At 47.0% G+C, this 18,629-nt stretch overlaps 1 long non-coding RNA gene across 1 annotated transcript; it reads right to left on the bottom strand.

Annotated features, from left to right (window-relative positions):
• Window positions 1-4,098: 4,098 nt before the first annotated feature.
• LOC146753228 (uncharacterized) lies at window positions 4,099-11,417 on the bottom strand. The gene is made up of 2 exons (XR_014940180.1): window positions 10,476-11,417; window positions 4,099-7,065 (listed from the first exon to the last, which is right to left on the bottom strand). It is a non-coding gene; the product is annotated as an uncharacterized LOC146753228 (long non-coding RNA).
• Between the last annotated feature and the right edge of the window lie 7,212 nt (window positions 11,418-18,629).

The raw sequence follows: 18,629 nt of genomic DNA on the forward strand, positions 1-18,629 counted from the left end.
TACTTCTAAACTATTCCAGTGCAATCAGAAAGGCTGTCTGAACCTGGAGCTGAAAGTACTGCTCTATGGTGATGCAGTGGTAAACCTGCTGACTGAATGCACTGGCCAATAGCTGTGAACTGCAGACATTCATCAGCTGGCATGAAGCAATCTGGTTCAGATACCAAGCAGCTGGGTAGATTGGCTTACCCTACACTCAGTGCTATCATGTTTAGGTCATTACCAGGACTCACGTCAGTCCATGGGATGCAATTTCAGGTATTTGGTACAGGCAGTGAATGCCTGCAGCCCCAGTTCTAATCATCAGATCACAGCAACTATGCCTTAACTGTAAGAGGAAAGGAGAAGGATCAAAGCAAATACCTCTCACTCTCATCTTGGTGCTGACATCAACATTTTTGGCAACAAATTTCACTTCTGCTCCATCATCCTTCTTGGGGACGTTCTTTATCATTAGGCTGTGAGTAATTTGGGTTCTCTTGATGATGCAGGTCTCTCTTTCCTGTAAGACTTTACCACTGAGGTACCAAGTGCCGCAACACGTTGTTGTAAGGTCAATAGTAAACATGGCATCCCCTCCAGGTACAGCTTCACCAGTTGTTAGGGGGATTTCACAGCCAGGACTGGGTCTGAGGAAGAACAACATGGATGTCTTAATGCTCTTTAGATGAAAGTCTGGTATCTCAATTAGAAATGGAAGATTAAATCATAGGTACATTTCTACTTCTCCCTCTGCATGAGTGCTGGAAGAAGCAGTTCTGTGCTTAAGGTCTGTTACAGAAAGTTCTGCCTCTTGCACATGTGAGATATCAAAAGATAAGGATATTCATGTCTCTGTCACAGAAACAGAACTTGTATCACTTTAGTGGTAGCTGGAGGTTGATAGGAGATAGGAGAACTAAGAATAAAGGAAAGCCTTTGGTGTGTTAATGCACTACTATCCTTAAAGTCAAAGGAAACATCTTTAGGGAACTAACACAGCTGCTCATGGGGTTTTTGTGCTTACCAAGGTTCACGCTCCCTGGGAATTCCAGAGACGGGCTCTGTCCATGCGCATTGACTGCAGACACTTGGAACTGATCATCAGCCTCTGCAGACAGATTTACAGCCCCTGCACAGCTCTATATAACAGTCTTATAGAACTACCTCTAGTAGAAGCAATCTCCACACAGAGATCCTTTCCCAGCACACTCCGACACGGGGGGGGGGCAAAACAGGGAGGGGGCCACATACACACACAGCACCGGGGGGGGGCCGTATCCGACCCCCACCCATCCTTTAAAGGGGTGGGGGGTCCGTTTTAATGGGGGGGGGCCGAGACCACCTTCACCACCCCCCCCAGCCCTTAAAAGGGGGGTGTCCATTTTGGTGGGGGGGGGGGGGGCAGTGACAATCCCCCCCCCACCCCATCGTTTAAAGGAGGGGGGGTCCGAGACCACCCCCCCACACCCCATCTTTTAAGGGGGGGGGTCAGGGGCTCATGGGGGGCAGCACAACGTGCACAACATTGGGGGGGGGGTCGGGCTTTAAAAAGGGGGGGTTACAAAAAGCATAGCTCTCAACTATAGATGGGATTGGGGGGGGCTCAATCGATGGGGGGGGCCCCTTCATGCAAGGGGGGCACAGCGTAAGGCAGCGGCTTTGAGGGGGGGGGTTGGGGCTGTTTGGCCTTTGGGGGGGTTATTGTGTGCCCCACCCCCACCACCCCCACACACAATGGGGTGTTAATGGGGGGGGGGGGGGCTTAGATTAGTTGCGTTCCCTATAGCGCTGCCCCCCCCCCCGTCATTAACCCCCCCGCTTTATCCTTACGGCTGAGCCCACCCCCCCGACAGCTTGATGGGGGGGGGGGTTTGTCACACGATCCCGGCGCGGCTTACGGCAAATCGTCGACCCCACCCCCATCCCCCATAACCCCACCCGGGGGGGTAGGGGGTGATGTGGTGAGTGGGGGGGGGGGTTCCGGAGTTGGGGGGTGGGGGTGAGCAAAGCGCAATATAGGGGGGGGGGGTGTCCTATAACTGGAGGGCAGCGGCTGCACAAAGAGCCCGCGGGAGTCGTAGAGCAGCACTTTGGCTGGGGGGGGGGGTCCACGGGGTCCGGGGGTAATGCGGCCCCACCCCCTCCTCCACCCCCCACTGCCGACCCCCCCCCGCGTTGCCCCCCCGCGTTGCCCCCCCGCCCCAACGTCAGCTCCTGCGGCAGCTCCTCGTCGCTCTCCTCCTCCTCTTCCTCGTCTGGGGGTCAATATGTGGGGGGGGGTCCCATCGGGCAGCGGCAGCTCCGCCGGCTCCGATTGGCTGAGCCGCAGTGCGCGGGAGCGGCTGTTGTGTGCCGGTCGGTGGAGGGGCGGCTCTTCATGGAGCTGCCCCGCAGCCAACAACAGCCTGAATGAGATCCTGGAGTCCCAGACGCTGGAGGATGAGCTGGGAAAGAGCAGAGGCTCCCCACAGAAGGGCAAATCACGTCTGATAACGTGAGTGTGGAGCACAGCCAGCCCCTTCCTCACATGTGTGGGGCTTCCATGTTCCTCTGTGCCCATTGCAGTGTGCCACCCCAATCCTGCTGCCCAGCCAGGAGTGGATGGGATGAGCAGGTTGGGATGCACAGAGCAGTGCTCAGACATTGCTGGGACATTTGTGCACTGCTGTTGAGCTTCCCTTTGTGCAGCAGGGGAGAGGATGGAGGTTTACAGGTGGATGGTTGTTCTTTCTATGGCATTGCACAGGTGGTAGAACCTTGTCCATTCCCAAAGTTATTGCAGGGCATGCGGGAATTTGTGCAGTTGTAGTTCCTGAATTGTGCTATTTAAAACCCTCCTGTAAATGGGGATGTTTTGTAATGCCTGCTGGGGCTGCAGGCAGCATTGCCTTCCTCCTTAGGGGGCAGGTTTAATCACAAACCTCCCTATTTCCTCTCACAAACGTCCTACAAACCATGTCTGGGCAGTGCTGTCTCGGCCTGGATCTCAGCTCCTGAGACTGTCAGATGTGAAGCAGCAGCAGCTGGGACAGGGCTGGCTCTGTGTGCCCTCTGTGGGTCTGTGGGCACAGAGTGGGGCAGAGGGATGACTGTGAGAGGGAGGAATTGCCCAGCCACTAGAAAGAGGAAATCAGCTGAAAAGGGGAGATTTTAGAAGCACTGAGGCTGTGGCTGCTTTGACAGTAAGAAGAAACCAAGCTGTCACTGTGCAGATGGGAACTCCAGTAGGAGAGCTGTGGTGGCTTTACAGATGGCAGACAGCAGCTGGAGTGTAGAGCCAAGGGTAGGGGGGGGATCTTCCTCTTAGCAATGCCATGCAAAGAATGATGCAGACTCCTGCAGGGTCGGCTTTGCTGTGAGACCCTGGGTGGAAGCAGCTGGAAGGTCTCAGCCCTTCTGCGTTATCCCAGGAGCTGGGGCAGTGCTCGGTCTCATCCCACCTCTGCTAATAGCAAATGCAGAATCCCTTATCTGTGTGCCTTTTTCTCTCATGTAGAGTCACCGACCCTGGGAAGTTCACAAAAAGTTTGGGTGTTGTGTTGAGGGATGTGATTTAACTGGGAAGTATTGGTGATGGTTGGACTGGATGATCATAAGATCATCCAGATCATAAGATCTGAGATCATAAGATCATAAGATCATCCAGGTCTTTTCCAACCTTGAAAATTCTATGGAGTTGTAGCAGATTGTGGGGGTGTAGGTGTGGTATATATATGTACACAGATGGGAATATCCGTATGGAAAAGATAGATCCATGTGTATTCTGAGCTGCACTGAAAAAGGGGTGGCCAGCAGGAGAGGGAGGTGATTGTCCCCTCCTGCTCAGCTCTTGTGAGGCCCTATTTGCAGCACTGTGTCCAGGCCTGGGAAGGATGTGGAGCTGTTGGGGGGGGTCCAGAGGAGGGCCACTGTGATGATCAGAGGGCTGGAGCAGCTCTCCTATGAGGAAAGGTGGAGGGATCTGGGCTTGTTTAGCCTGGAGAATGGAAGGCTGTGGGGAGACCTCCTTGTGGCCTTTCAGTACTTGAAGGGAGCGTATAAACAGGAGGGGGAATGGCTGTTTATGAGGGTGGATAATGATAGTGTCATCAATTTACAAGCAATGAGCCGATAATGTTCCAATTAGAAACTTTTATTAATTGTAGCGGGTAAAACAAAAAGGCAATTCAGCGCTGGGCGACAGGGGAATCCTCGTTCCTCCAACTGCCGCGCCTTCCCGCCCCTTGCAACTTCTTTTGTAAGGTCCATCCCGAGTGTATTGTCCTTTAATTGGTCGGTCGTGATCGTTCCACTTGTTGTGTCGTTCCTTGGTTGGTCCTTCCGTGAAACTTTGTATCCATCGGGGCGCGCTTTGCCTGTAACTATGCAGAGTACACAATCTACCCATAAAATTAGAGTGTTCTGCAACCCTTGTGGCCTCCATATTCCACCATCACATCCCGGTCCTAATGAACAAGCACTCCACCACAATGCTACCACATCCCGGTCTTAATGAGCAAACATTTTATCACAGTCCCCCCTTTTCTTTTATTGTACTATTTTGTTTTGCTCATTAAACCGTTTTAGTTCTTGTCGACTCCATTCTAGAGCATCCTCTTCTCGTTCCCCATCAAGGGGTTCATATCTTTCTCTAATTACCATTAGGTGGGCTGCCTCTAGCCTGTTCTTAACGATAACGATTAGTCTATTTAAAATACAGGGTCCAAAGGTCAAACCTAATATTATCATAATAACTGGTCCCATTATTGTGGATAATAATGTAGTGAACCAGGAGGAACCATTAAACCAACTCTCATACCAACTTCTTTGAGACTCCTGGGCTCTTTTTCTTTGTTCTAACTGTTTTCTTAGTTCAGCCATTGTATCTATTGCTACCCCCGTTTGATCAACGTAGGTGCAACATTGTTCTTTAAGAGCCACACATAGTCCCCCTTGCTGCAATAGGAGAAGATCCAACCCCCTTCGATTTTGTAACACTACTTCTGATAAAGACCGTACCGATTTTGTAAGCGCATTGATGGCTTCATCTATTTTCTGTAGATCTTCATCCACAGATTGTCTAAGGGTTTTCAGTCCCTGTGGCTGGTTTATTAAAGATGCTACTCCAGTCCCCAGCCCGGCCCCTCCTATAGTTAATAGCATTGCAACGGTTAGGGCTGTGAATGGCTCCCTTTTAATCAGGTGATGTTCAGAGGTTTCTTGTTGACTGATCACATAATCTTTAGGGTGATATATGATTCGTGGAACTATAATTACTTGTACACAGTAATTGGTGGTTTGATTAAATATCTTAGTCGATAAGCATGTAGTGACCCCTAATTTGGCACATATCCATTTAGCATTGTCTGCGGGTAGGAGCCAGTCTGAGGGTTTCTCCTGACTTTGTACTTCTATAGTTTTATTACATAGATGTCGTTTTTCTAGAGGTACAGTTCCCACACACACACCATTTCCAGTAACATGTGCTAGAGTTATCCCTGGAACATTAGGCCTTCCCTTTTTCCATAGGCACTCTGCTGGGTTAGTCCCATTTCTTCTCCTAATCTTCGCTACGGACCCTATTGCTTCATAAAAAGGGGGTCTTATATCATAGCATAGCCAACACTCCTTAGTTAATTCTGGGTAGGTGTTGTTTAACACCTTGAAACTAGACTGAATTATTTTCCAAAGGGTGCCATATTCGGTAATATAAGGGCTTGCTTCGGTCGGGCCTACAGTAACAGCTTCTGTCTTATTCTGATTGTTATTTATTACTACGTTAGGTCCTATACCTATTGGGGGGTCTGGCGGAACTCTTTCTTTTTTAATAAGGAAATGGCCCCCTCGGTCTCTTCCAGGCTCCCACATTCGTACCCCCCAAGTCTTTCCTATCCACCACACTGTGTTTTCTGTTTTAAGGATTTTTATCTCTAAATGTTGGCATGTTACTTCACCAGAGTGAGTCCCATGAGTCGGAGGTGTACAACCTGAGGGACCCCAACTAATTGTTATATATTCATCTTGTCCCCCCCCTGGCAGAAATCCCAGTGAAACCGTTTCACAACCCCAGTATGCACAATAATATTCCCCTGGGTAATTACAATAACTTTTCCCTGGATTTGATGCTGGGCAAGCATAGATTGCCTTGCGATTCAGGCATGGTTGTGTTGGTACTAAGTCACATACTTGACTTTTAAGGATGGGAGCGCCTGGGGTCACGTCTGTGCTTATCACCTTCTGATCTTCCCCTCTGATTAGGGACCACTTAAATGGCTCATGTGTCTGTACCTCTGTACCCCAACCCTCATTAATGAGACTTAATATTATTATCAATTGAGCTAGTTTTAGATAGGCAGTTTTCCCACTGCAGTAGTGAGTCTTTAATTGCTCGGGGGAGTTATTTCCAGTCTTGGGGTATCTTCTGGATCCTAAATCTTTGGATTCATTCATAATGGAGCAGACTCCTCCACATGTTTTATCTCCTCTGCCTCGCCCATCGACTCGGTTGCCTCGAGCCATGGGGTGTATAATCTTCTCGGCAGCAAGAGTATTCTTCAGGAGGGGCTGGTTTTGCTTCCCTTTCAAGTGGGTCTTTGGGGTACTGCACCCTATTCTTTTTCCCACTGGTTATACACTTAAGTGATGCTGGTAAGGATCCAAATTCACCCCCAGGTTTACCCCCTTCTATTAAAATTTCCACGGCCACTCTGAAGGCTAATAACCAATTTGTGTATTCCTGTTTTCGCAGTGGGTCCACTACCTTTCTAAAACATATCCCAACAGTTGCATTCACAATAGTCAAAATATTCCCTTCTACATTAAATTCTATACTGATACGTTTATACAATCATTGTTAATTCATGTTCTCATTTTCCTTAACGGAGGGTTTCGTGACAGTTTTACTTTCAAATCACCCGCTGGACTAGTGACTCTCCATTCGTGATTTTGTACTGGACCCTTAACACGACTAGCATGTGTCCATCCTTTTTCAGCAGTTCTGATGGCAGTATTGGTAGTCAATAATACCAGACAGGGACCTTCTCAGCGAGGCTGCAGTGTGGTTTCTCTCCAGGTCTTTATCAGAACCCAATCTCCAGGCTTTATCTGATGGAGGGTAATGTCAAGAGGGGGTCTTTGAGTCAATTGTCCCTTTTTCCACAATTCCTGTTTATACTTCATTAATTCCGTGATATAAGCTTGAATGTTCTTATCTAACACCCCCGGGTGATCTTTAGGGGTTCCCGCATCATATGGCATATTCCTATGTCAGCCCGGGGCTGGGCCCTAAGGTTTAAGAGGGCAAGGGGAATGCATTTTATCCATGAGAGCTTAGTTTCTAGTGTTAATTTGGCCAATTGCTTTTTTAGTTCCCCATTCATTCTCTCTACTCACCCTGAACTCTGTGGGTGCCAGGGAGTATGTTCTTCCCATTTTATTCCCAAGGCTTCAGCTATATTTCTAGTGATTCTTGATGTAAAGTGTGGTCCTTGATCTGAATCTATTACTTCTGTTACCCCATACCTAGGGATGATTTGTTCGAGTAATATTTTTGTTACTACCTGAGCTGTTGCTTTAGTTGTGGGGAATGCCTCTACATAATGTGTGAGGTGGTCTATTATGACTAATACATATTTATATCTTCCTACTTTAGGAAATTCGGTATAGATAGTGCCCTCTTTTCCCTGTAATCTTTTTAGTGCCTGTAAAACAGCATACAGCTCGCAAGCTTGAGCTGACCAAGTGTTACTCAAGGGTCCTGATTCCAATACCCGGAGGGTCTTTCCATCTACTATTGCATAACCTGATCTTCTCTTTCCCTCCACTACTCTAGAGGATCCATCCACAAATAATTTTTCCCCTTCTCTTAATTCTTCTTCCCTGCCCAATCCTGTGTTAAAACCCCATACGCTGTACCACTGTCTATGTTAACGAATAAATAAAAGGGTCTTTTTAAGTCAGGCAGGCTCAAGACAGGGGCATTGATGAGATCCTCCTTCAGCTTTTGTAGATTCTCTTCATCTTGTCTATCCCACTTTATTAATCCATCGGTACTGAGCTTTTGATATAGGAACTTTACTTTACTGCTATAATTTTCGATCCATTGTCTACAATATCCCACTAATCCCAGCAATTGTCTTATTTGTCTCTTATTGCTTGGCGACGTCAGGGACAATATTCCTTGTATCCTTTCAGGATCTATCTTCTTTTCTCCTTTACTCAGGTAATGCCCTAGATATCTAACCTCCTCTTCCACAAATTGCAATTTCCTTTTTGATACTTTAAGTCCTTTCAGTCCCAAAAAGTTCAGCAATTTAATACTTTCTTTCCAAACCTTTCCCTCATCCTCTCCAGCAATTGATAGATCATCTACATACTGTATTAATTTGGTATCAGGATCTAGCTGATACTCTTGCAGGATCTGTTCTAGGGCTTGCCCAAACAAATTAGGGGATTCTGTGAAGCCTTGGGGGAGTACAGTCCATCTTATATTCTCTCCTCCTCCCTGTTTTCAGGCTTCCTAAATTTTTGCTGTCCTGGAATTCGATTTTGCGTCCATCCCCCCATTTTCCTTTCCAATTCCCTACTTTCTCTGACCGCTGTTACCATCATCCTAACCTGCCTATTATGTCTTTCTTCCCCCCTTCTTACATATACCTTCTGAGCTTCCCTCAAAAGTTCATCAAGCCCCCGATCCTGCCAATTTTCTATCTTTTCTAGTTTCTTGCGGATATCTTCCCAAGCCTTAGCTACGAACTGTGTTTTGAGCAGAGCCTGGCCTATCGGTGTATCGGGATCCAATCCTGAATATAGTTGTAAATTCTTGCGTAACCTTTCTAGCCATTCAGTGGGTGTTTCCTCCTTCTTTTGTCTTTCATTAAAAGCTTTATTTATATTCTGACCTCTTGGGACTGCCTCCCTAATGCCCTGGATAATGATAGTTCGCAGGTCCTGCATGTGAGTCCTATGATGTTGATTTTGATGGTCCCATTGCGGATTCTGTAAGGGCCATTTAATATCCGCAGCAGGCCCGTGGGCATGTTGAGCATCCCAAATGCGCATCCCTGCACGCCTAATCATACCTCTCTCTTCTGCTGTGAACAGTATACTTAGAATAGATTGTAGTTCCTCCCAGGTATAAACATTTGGCCCTAAGAACTGATCTACTCTGTCTGCCACCCCCAGGGGATCTTCTAGTATATTACCCATTTCCTTCTTAAAATCTCTAACATCCCCTGAATTTAAGGGCACTGATATAAACCCCATCTGAGGTTGTGGACCTCCCATGGGCATTTCTCTTAAAGGGTAGAGGTTATTTTGTCGTGCCTTTGCCCGTGTCACAGGCCCTCCCCCTTCTATCTTTTGTACTTCTCCCTCTCTCGAATCCATCTGCCCATGATCCAACTGAGGAGGAGAAGGTAGGGGAATTGCTGGTGGTACAGCATATGGTGGGGGTCCCACTAAGGCCTCCTCTTCCCTTCGAGGTTTACGTTTTTCGACATCTTTTTCTTTTCGTGTCAAATTAAAAATGGGGACTCCTAAACCCTCTGGGCGAGTGACCCATACTGCTGCATAGTCACTTTCTTCTTGATTGAAAGGGGTTTTGGAGTTTACCCAAAAATTTAATTGCTGTTGTACCCAATCTTCATTAGAACCATACTTAGGCCACCATACTGCCGGGCCAATTTGTTGTCCGCTCCAAATTTCTATACAATAATAAATCATCTTTGCTTTATCTTTATTTCTTGTTCCTGGATAGTGCGTCCAGGCAATTAGCATGAACCCTAAAGGTGAGTCCTTAGGAATGGATGGTCGTTTAGAAGGGGTGGGTGGTTTAGTTTTACACTGCCCCATCTCGTTCTTTACTTCTTGCTCTCTTGTTTTATTCAACGTCTGTAGCTCCCCCTAGTGCCCGTAGCTCTAGGGGAACACCTAAATAATAATCATCCCTAGTGTCCGTAGCTCTAGGGGAACACCTGAATAATAATCATCCCTAGTGCTCGTAGCTCTAGGGGAACACCTAAATAATAATCATCCCTAGTGCTCGTAGCTCTAGGGGAACACCTAAATAATAATAATCATCCCTAGTGCTCGTAGCTCTAGGGGAACACCTGAATAATAATCATCCCTAGTGCTCGTAGCTCTAGGGGAACACCTGAATAATAATCATCCCTAGTGCTCGTAGCTCTAGGGGAACACCTGAATAATAATCATCCCTAGTGCTCGTAGCTCTAGGGGAACACCAAAGAATAACCCTCCATAGAGCCCATAGCCCTAGGGGTTGTGGTGGTGAAAGGGTCCCGCTTATACCCTGTACCCACCCTTCGGCGTGCCCTCACTCAGTGTTGCATTCACTCGCTTCCCCCAGGTCGTGGCCCACGCCCTCGCGGGCAATGGGAACCGCACTACTGTGGGGTCCACACTCGCTCGGGTTAGTGCCGGCTGCCGGCCCCCCTTCACAAGCACACAACACTCGCCACACGCCGGATTCCCAACCCAGACCGGACTATACTCACCTGTCCTGCGTCTTCGTCCGGACTTTCGTGCACGAAATTTAAAGGGTTAACCGGTTTTTCCTTGCCTTTGTGTTTTAAATTTCGGATCGTCGGCAGGAGTAGGGCGGGAGGATAGGAGCCGAGGCCACCTATTTAGGCGGGGCGCCCCCTCAGGCTCGTACCCACGCCAGTATTCCCGTCCGAGTCACGGCGCCAAATTGTCATCAATTTACAAGCAATGAGCCGATAATGTTCCAATTAGAAACTTTTATTAATTGTAGCGGGTAAAACAAAAAGGCAATTCAGCGCTGGGCGACAGGGGAATCCTCGTTCCTCCAACTGCCGCGCCTTCCCGCCCCTTGCAACTTCTTTTGTAAGGTCCATCCCGAGTGTATTGTCCTTTAATTGGTCGGTCGTGATCGTTCCACTTGTTGTGTCGTTCCTTGGTTGGTCCTTCCGTGAAACTTTGTATCCATCGGGGCGCGCTTTGCCTGTAACTATGCAGAGTACACAATCTACCCATAAAATTAGAGTGTTCTGCAACCCTTGTGGCCTCCATATTCCACCATCACATCCCGGTCCTAATGAACAAGCACTCCACCACAATGCTACCACATCCCGGTCTTAATGAGCAAACATTTTATCACAATAGGACAAGGGGGAATGGTTTAAAACTGAGACTGGGGAGGTATAGGTTGGATCTTAGGTAGATGTTTTTTGCTCAGAGGGTGGTGACGCACTGGAACAGGTTGCCCAAGGAGGTTGTGGATGCCCCATTCAAGGCCTGCAGGCATTCAAGGCCAGGTTGGATGGGCTCTGTCCATGAGCATTGACTGCAGACACTCGGAACTGATCATCACCCTCTGCAGACAGATTTACAGCCCCTGCACAGCTCTATATAACAGTCTTATAGAACTACCTCTAGTAGAAGCAATCTCCACACAGAGATCTTTTCCCAGCACCCCTTTGTGACGTCATAATGCCCCTTTGTGACATCATAACACCCCCTTGTGACATCATAATGCACCTTTCTGATGTCATAATGCCCCTTTCTGACGTCATAATGACCCACTGTGATGTCTTAATGCCCCTTTGTGACGTCATAATGCCCTTTGTGATGTCATAATGCCATTTGAGACGTCATAAGGCTCCTTTGTGATGTCATAATGCCCCTTCGTGACGTCTTAATGCCCCTTTGTGATGTCTTAATGCTCTTTTGTGATGTCACAATACCCCTTTGTGATGTTATAACACCCCTTTGTGACGTCATAATGCCCCTTTCAGACGTCATAATGACCCTTTTTGACGTCATTATTCCCCTTTGTGATGTCATAATACTTCTTTGTGATGTCATAATGCTACTTTGTGACGTCATAATGTCCTTTGTGACGTCATAATGCTCTTTGAGACGTCATAATGCTCCTTTGTGATGTCATAATGCTCCTTTGTGATTCATAATGCCCTTTGTGATGTCATAATGCCCTTTCTGACGTCATAATGCCCCTTTGTGGTGTCATAATGCTTCTTTGTGAGGTATCTGTGGTGCCATTGATAATGAAGTGTGATGAACTGGAAGGCTTTCAGTAGAATTGCAGCCCTAACATAAACAATGACTTGAGCTCTGGAATTCTGTGTAAAATCATTAGCTAGCTTGTGGTCCAGGTCTTCAAACCAAAGGCTGTGAGGTGCTGCTCTTGTTGACACAGGCTGTGAAAGATGACTTGAGCTCTAAGAGTAATTTCCCTTCTGCTCTTTATATGAACGTCAAATCCACAATTAGAATATTAAGAAGATAATATAAAAGTTTGTGCTGCTGGACTGAGGACTTCCATTAGCTGTTAGCCATAGTTTGGAACTTGCAAAGCAATCATATTGGAGCCTTGCTGGGCAACCTGCTCCAGTGTCTCACCACACCCACAGTAAAGCATTTCTTCCTAATATCCAAACCTAATCTACCTTCTTCCCACGTAAAGCCATTTCCCCTCATTCTGTTGCTACCTGCCCTTATGAAAAGTCCCTCCCCAGCCTTCCCTGTAGGCCCTCTTCAGATACTGGAAGGCCACTATAAGGTCTCCCTGGAGTCTTCTCCAGGCTGAAGAGCCCCATCTCTCTCAGCCTGTGCACATAGCAGAGGTGCTTTCAGCCCTCTCTGATCACCTTCATGGCCCTCCTCTGGACCTGCCTGAACATCTCCAAGTCCTTCTTGTGTTGAGGGCTCCAGAACTGCGTGCAGTGCTCCAGATAGGGTTTCAATGAGAGGAGTGTGGAGGGGCAGCACCACCTCCCTTGACCTGCTGGTCATGCTTCTGTGCTTTAAGCTTATGCTTTAAGGTCCTATATGCTTTAAGGTTTAGATAGTGCAGTCGCCACACCTCTTCAGGTTTATCTGTGAAGGTCCCTTCCAAGTGAACCGTGCTGATCCAGACAGTTCGGACTGCTCATTAAAATGTTTTAGTAAGTTGGGCTGGTCCTACGAAGCAGTATGACTGCAGTAAGCAATGTACATGGTGCGCTGTGAGTACTGCACACATTCCTCTTGGCAGCTTGTGGAACAGAAATTGTGCATTGTTTGGATTGTGTAAGCATTCCTGTTGGTCTCTTGTGATGCTTACCTTCTTAGAGCACCCTTCCTCGTTTGGCTCTACATATTTTGGTACCTTACTTGTTCTGTTTGGCTTAGCAGGGAAGGTCTTCTTCTGAAGCATCCTCAGTCTTGGTCTGGGCAGCATACTTAGAAATGACATGGACGTTACATGAGTGGGTGGTCAAAGGGGGGAAGAAATCACCTTTCTGATCTGTTTCCTTTTAGAACACAGTCCTGGAGAGGATTTGCTTTCCTTGTTTCCTGGAGACTTGGATTCTTAGATGGTTTTGACTGCAGCTATTTCTGATGTTAATTCCTTTTTCTGTACTTTAGTAGCCAAGTGCAAGTGGAGTGCTTTGGAAATTGTCTGAAGTTGCCAGGTTGCGTGTGATCACATATGTAACGTGGAGTTATGTGTGGTGCCAGTGATAATTAAGTGTGATGAACTTGAAGGCTTTCAGTAGAATTGCAGCCCTAATGTAAACAGTGACTTGAACTCTGGAATTCTGTGTAAAATCATTAGCTAGCTTGTGGTCCGGGTCTTCAAACCAAAGGCTGTGAGGTGCTGCTCTTGTTGACACAGGCTGTGAAAGATGACTTGAGCTCTAAGAGTAATTTCCCTTCTGCTCTTGATAGGAACGTCATATCAACAATTAGAATATTAAGAACATAATATAAAAGTTTGTGCTGCTGGCCTGTGGACTTCTATTAGCTGTTAGCCATAGTTTGGAACTTGCAAAGCAATCTTATTTAGACTTTAGTGGTGAAATCTTCTGATGAAATCCTCCTTCTAATTCTGCAAAAGAATCTCAATGGAACATTTCAGTCTGAAAAGGCTCTGGCATATGAAGATGTGCCAGACTGCGGCCATGTGCCAGATGCGTTTGGATCCATGGAATTTTCTGATGTAGCTTCAGTGTTTGAAGAATCTCCACTCGATCTAAATACTCAGAAAACAAAGCAGGTGTGTGAAGATGTACAGCTAGTTTCTTACAGAAAAAATACAGCTCTTAATCTAGAAATCTGCTTCGCATTGTATTTAGTGCTTCCTCCATATTTAAGTATCTAGTGGACCTTGACCAAAGGAAGATAAAGATAGAGCAAAGAAGTATGTTAAGCATAAATTTTGTTGCCTTCTACCTGTAGGCCATGGTTGGTTTGACGTGATCCCTAACTCCAGTGTTTGGTTTGCACAGAAACAGCAAGCAAGGGAACAAGTAAAGGAGTCAGTGAGGATTTTAAAACACAATGGGAAGAGATAAGGCACAGTTAATAAGATTCTGGAGTTAGGCTGGAGGTAGGCAGAGGTTGAAAGGTACCGAAAGAAATTCAATCTTACTGTGTTGTGCAAAAAAATCCACTGTGATATTATTCAAATTTTTAACTAAACCAAGTGATAATTCATATTTATGTTTAGATAAGCTGGTGAGGGTTAATCCTCAATGGAGAATTGAGATGAACAAATCAAAAAATGGCGTTTGACAGTCTATAAGAAACGAACTTATTCTAGGAGAGAATCAGTTTTCAACTGTTTTGTTCAATAGCCAAATAATGTATGATATTTTTATAAGCATTGTGTCTGACCTTCTCAGCTGTTAGAATTTCTTTGACAGTAACTTCTCCGGCTGTGATCAGAAAACCTTTTGTTCCGTCTCTGGCAGCATTTGAGGCGTGATACTCAACTGGGTGATATGGAATTCACACTGTCAACTCCAGTGACAAGAAAAGTGGCATCTAAGCAGCGTGCAAACACAGAGAATGTTGATGCAGAGTCAGCGTTAAGAAATGAGCTGCCCTTTGCATTTCCTGCTCCAAAGGCCTTCTTTTCGAAGAGCCAGACAGAGAAGCAAGTAGAAGGCATATCCTTTCAGGCGCCTACTTCCAAAGGTATGTTGTATCTAACAAATGGAAACCTAGAACATGTGTAGCTTAGGAATTTTTTACTTTAAATATGAATGCAATACTTGTAGGTCCTAAAATTCTGAAAGGTTTCAGTGTGGGGTTTATTTGGTCACAGCACATACAGCTGCCAGCCTGTACATCTGACAGTGTACTGCAAGCGGTTTAACCATATATCAGGGCACGGTACACGTCTGTTAATGATAGAAGTTCTCACAGTTTCACAAGGAGCATGCCTTGAGATGCATTCAGATCATGAGATAAGCGCTGTGTTCCTAAAACTAGCATGTGTCTCCACTCTCCATCAAGATCTAGTAGATAATTTCTTTAACAATTATGATGAGGGTTTTGTTTTGTTTATATTTTTTTCTGGGCTATTATTTTGAGTGAAAGAAAAGGGTATGCTTTTATTTAAGCGAGCTTTTGATTGCATCATGCTTCTAAATTAAATGTAACCTACTGGATTCCTCATGATAGCATACGAGTACTTGCGTGTATCTGTTCTCCCTAATAGAGGGAGAAGAGACTCAGTGAACCTGGACAGTGTTACCCAGGGTTGTGAGAACAGCTGAATGATTGTTGAGAACTGGTCAACTCGTGAGCCTGAGACCTGGCATCCTCCATCCTAGGGTGGAACTTTACTGGACCACGTGGGTGCCACAGCAACAAAAGGACTGTGTACAATAGACTGAGAGTATGCTGAGTTTCTTGGTTGACAGAAAGCACAAATAACTCAGCAGCAAGTGACGTATTTGGGATAGGAGATGACAGCTGGACTTTGAACCTTAAGGACTGCCAAGAAAGAAGCCATCTGCTCAACCCCTGAGCTGCAAACTGCCAAGGAACTCCATACGTTGCCAGGAATGACAGGAGGGTGCCGACCATGGATACACAGCTACGGACTGATGGTAAACTTGAAACAGCTTGAAGTGAGTAAGGGATATCCAGGATGCACTGGTGCTCAATATTCAAGTAGCCCATCAATCTACACTGGGCCAAAGGATACCAGTTTTAATATCTCATGCAGTGTTTACTGTATTGGAGGCAAAAGGGGGACATTGGCTTTCACCCCAAAGATTCCCGAAATACCAGGCCATCCTGGTAGAGCAGGGTGATATAGAAATAATTGTAACTACTATTGCCAACCCAGTATCTTTCCTTAGCGGAACTCCCCTGGTGGAGAACCAGGATGACATCACTGCTTTGAAACAACTGATGCTGCACATTACATCCAGTCGGTCGGAGCTGAAGGACGAACCCTTAGAAGATGCAGAAGACGCCTGGTTTACCAGCAGCTGCAGTTTTGTGAGACAAGGAGGCTTTAAGGCAGGACATGCAGTAACTGCTACTGAGCAGGGAATGGAAGCACAACCATCAGCCGTGGGGACTACCCCTCAGAAGGCTGAAATAACTGCCTTGACGAGAGCCTTAATGATATGGACAGATGCTAAATATGTGTTTGGGGTGTCACACGCTCATAGTACCATCTGAAAAGAGCAAGGATTGCTCACACACAAGGAAAAGAGCATGATGTAAATGTACCAAGGGCTATTCTATGTTGTAGGGCACAGTTCTCTATCCAGGCCCAAGTCTGTGTGGGTGTCTCCTCTATCCACAAAGCTGCTCACACTGCAGGAGGCACAGGCTGAGAGGAGAGGCCAGAGCAGCTCTCCCACTGTGACACGGAGCAGCAGGATACAAGTAAAGGAAGGCCCCGCAGCTGTACTGGGAAGATTCCACACAGTCATCAATTTTTCATCTGAAAGGTAAAGAGGAATTCCCTTTTCTGCCCCTATCATCATTGGTCGGGTGAGTAGCAATGATGCCCGGTGTGCTTCCATCAATGGAGCAGAATAGGCGGAAGGCTGGGGTTCAGGCTTTCCTCTGCTGAGGTGAGTGGGGGCTCAGGGTGTTTCTCAGTGGTAGATTTGTTCACACTGAGCTCTAACAGGAAACTTGCTCAACATCGAAGGCCTTGCAAAAGTCTGGCTGAGTGATGTCAGTTGCTTTTCCTTTCCCTACTGATGCTGTCACTCCACTGTAGAAGGCCACCAAAGCGACCAGGCTGCATGTCTCCATTTCTGCTGTTTCTCCATTTCCTTCTTGTTGCTCCCTGTAACCAGCAGGTTCAGCCATGCTGCTTTCCTGCCTCCTCTGCTGTGTTTCGTGTGGTCGGGATGGAGCTCAGAGCTCCAGCTCTGAGAAAGGTTTTCTGAGAAAGTTACCATCTCTTTTCCATTCCTTTACCCCTAAAAACAGTTTTCCAGTGTCTCTCATGCAAGAATTCTTTGAACAGCCTGCAGCTGACTCTCCTGAAGCTCAGGGTCCTGACTTTGCTTTTTGCCAGGCCCGCATTCCTTGAGATGAGGAACTCTAGGAGGGCATGGTCACTACAGCCCTGACCACCTCCAGTCTTAACCCCTGCTGTGCACCATGTCCAGTAATGCTTCCCTTCTGTGTGCTTAATGCTTGGACCACAAAGTTATTGTCAGTGCACTCCAGCAGGCTCTCAGACAGCTTGCAGCAACTGGGATTGGTGCTGGGTGGTTGCTGGGAGGTGTCTCAGCAGAAAAGCTGGGCTGGGGTGGGCGTGCTGTGTCAGTCCTCATCGCAGCTGGCAGAGAGAGTTAGAGGAGGGTGATGGGTGCTGCCTGCTCTCAATGCTGCTGCACTGAATTTGGGGCACAGCAGCACACTGGTGAGTGAGCTGGGAGGGAGACGGACTGCTGCTGTGCATGGCTAGGCCAGAGCTGGAGGATTGTCAAACACGTGAGTCATGCTGGTGCAGCCATTGCAGCTGCAGCAGGAGTAGAAGACAAAGAGGTTTTGTAGAGGACAGAGGGTGGTGATTCATGGTTTGATGTCCAGGTGGAGGCCGATAACAAGTGGTGTCATCCAGGAGTCTGTCTTGGGACCAGTGCTTTTTTACATGGTTATCAGAGACACCAATGATGCAATGGAGTGCACCCTCTGCTGTTTGCTGAGTGGTGCGGCTGATGCAGTGGAAGGAAGGGATGCCATTCAGAGGGAGCTCAACCGAGAGGTTGGCCTAGGTGAATCTAATGAGGTTGAACACAGCAAAGTGCAAGGTTTTGCACTTGGGCTGGAGGAATCCCAGGCATCTGTACAGCCTGGGAGGAGCAGTCCTTAAGAGAAGCCCCGCAGAGAAGGACCTGGGGGTCCTGGTGGATGAAAAACAGAACGTGAGCCATCAGCGTGCTCTTGCAGCTCAGAGAGCGAATGGTCCCCTGGGCTCCATCAGAAGAGGGGATGGCCAGCAGGGACAGGGAGGTGATTGATCTTCATGATCCTTGAGGTCCCTTCCAACCCAGGCCAATCTATGATTCTGTGATTACACTCGCTGTCAGAAATAACGGCAGCTGTACAGAAGCTGGATATATTTTGGGACAGTTCTTGTAACCAGCTGATTTTAAGACCTTGCCTGAGTCAAGAGTTTAAATTGAGTGTCAGAAGAAAGCTGGTAAAGTGGCTATTGCTCATTCTTTTTCATTTGCTGATTCTTTCATTCGGGTTCCTTTTCCAAAGGAGATTCTGGTGATGGAAGCAATTGAAGAAAGAACAAAAGCAGCTCTTGCCAAGAGTGCTTGAAGTCCCTGTGGAGAGAAGCAAAGAACTTGGGCTTCCTCTGGGATGCTCCCCACCATGTCTCAGGAAGGAGACAACTGCTGTTC

Source organism: Coturnix japonica, unplaced genomic scaffold (assembly GCF_054131305.1).
Source record: "Coturnix japonica strain WE unplaced genomic scaffold, WE-NBRP24 Scf039, whole genome shotgun sequence".
Classification (NCBI taxonomy): Eukaryota; Metazoa; Chordata; class Aves; order Galliformes; family Phasianidae; genus Coturnix; species Coturnix japonica.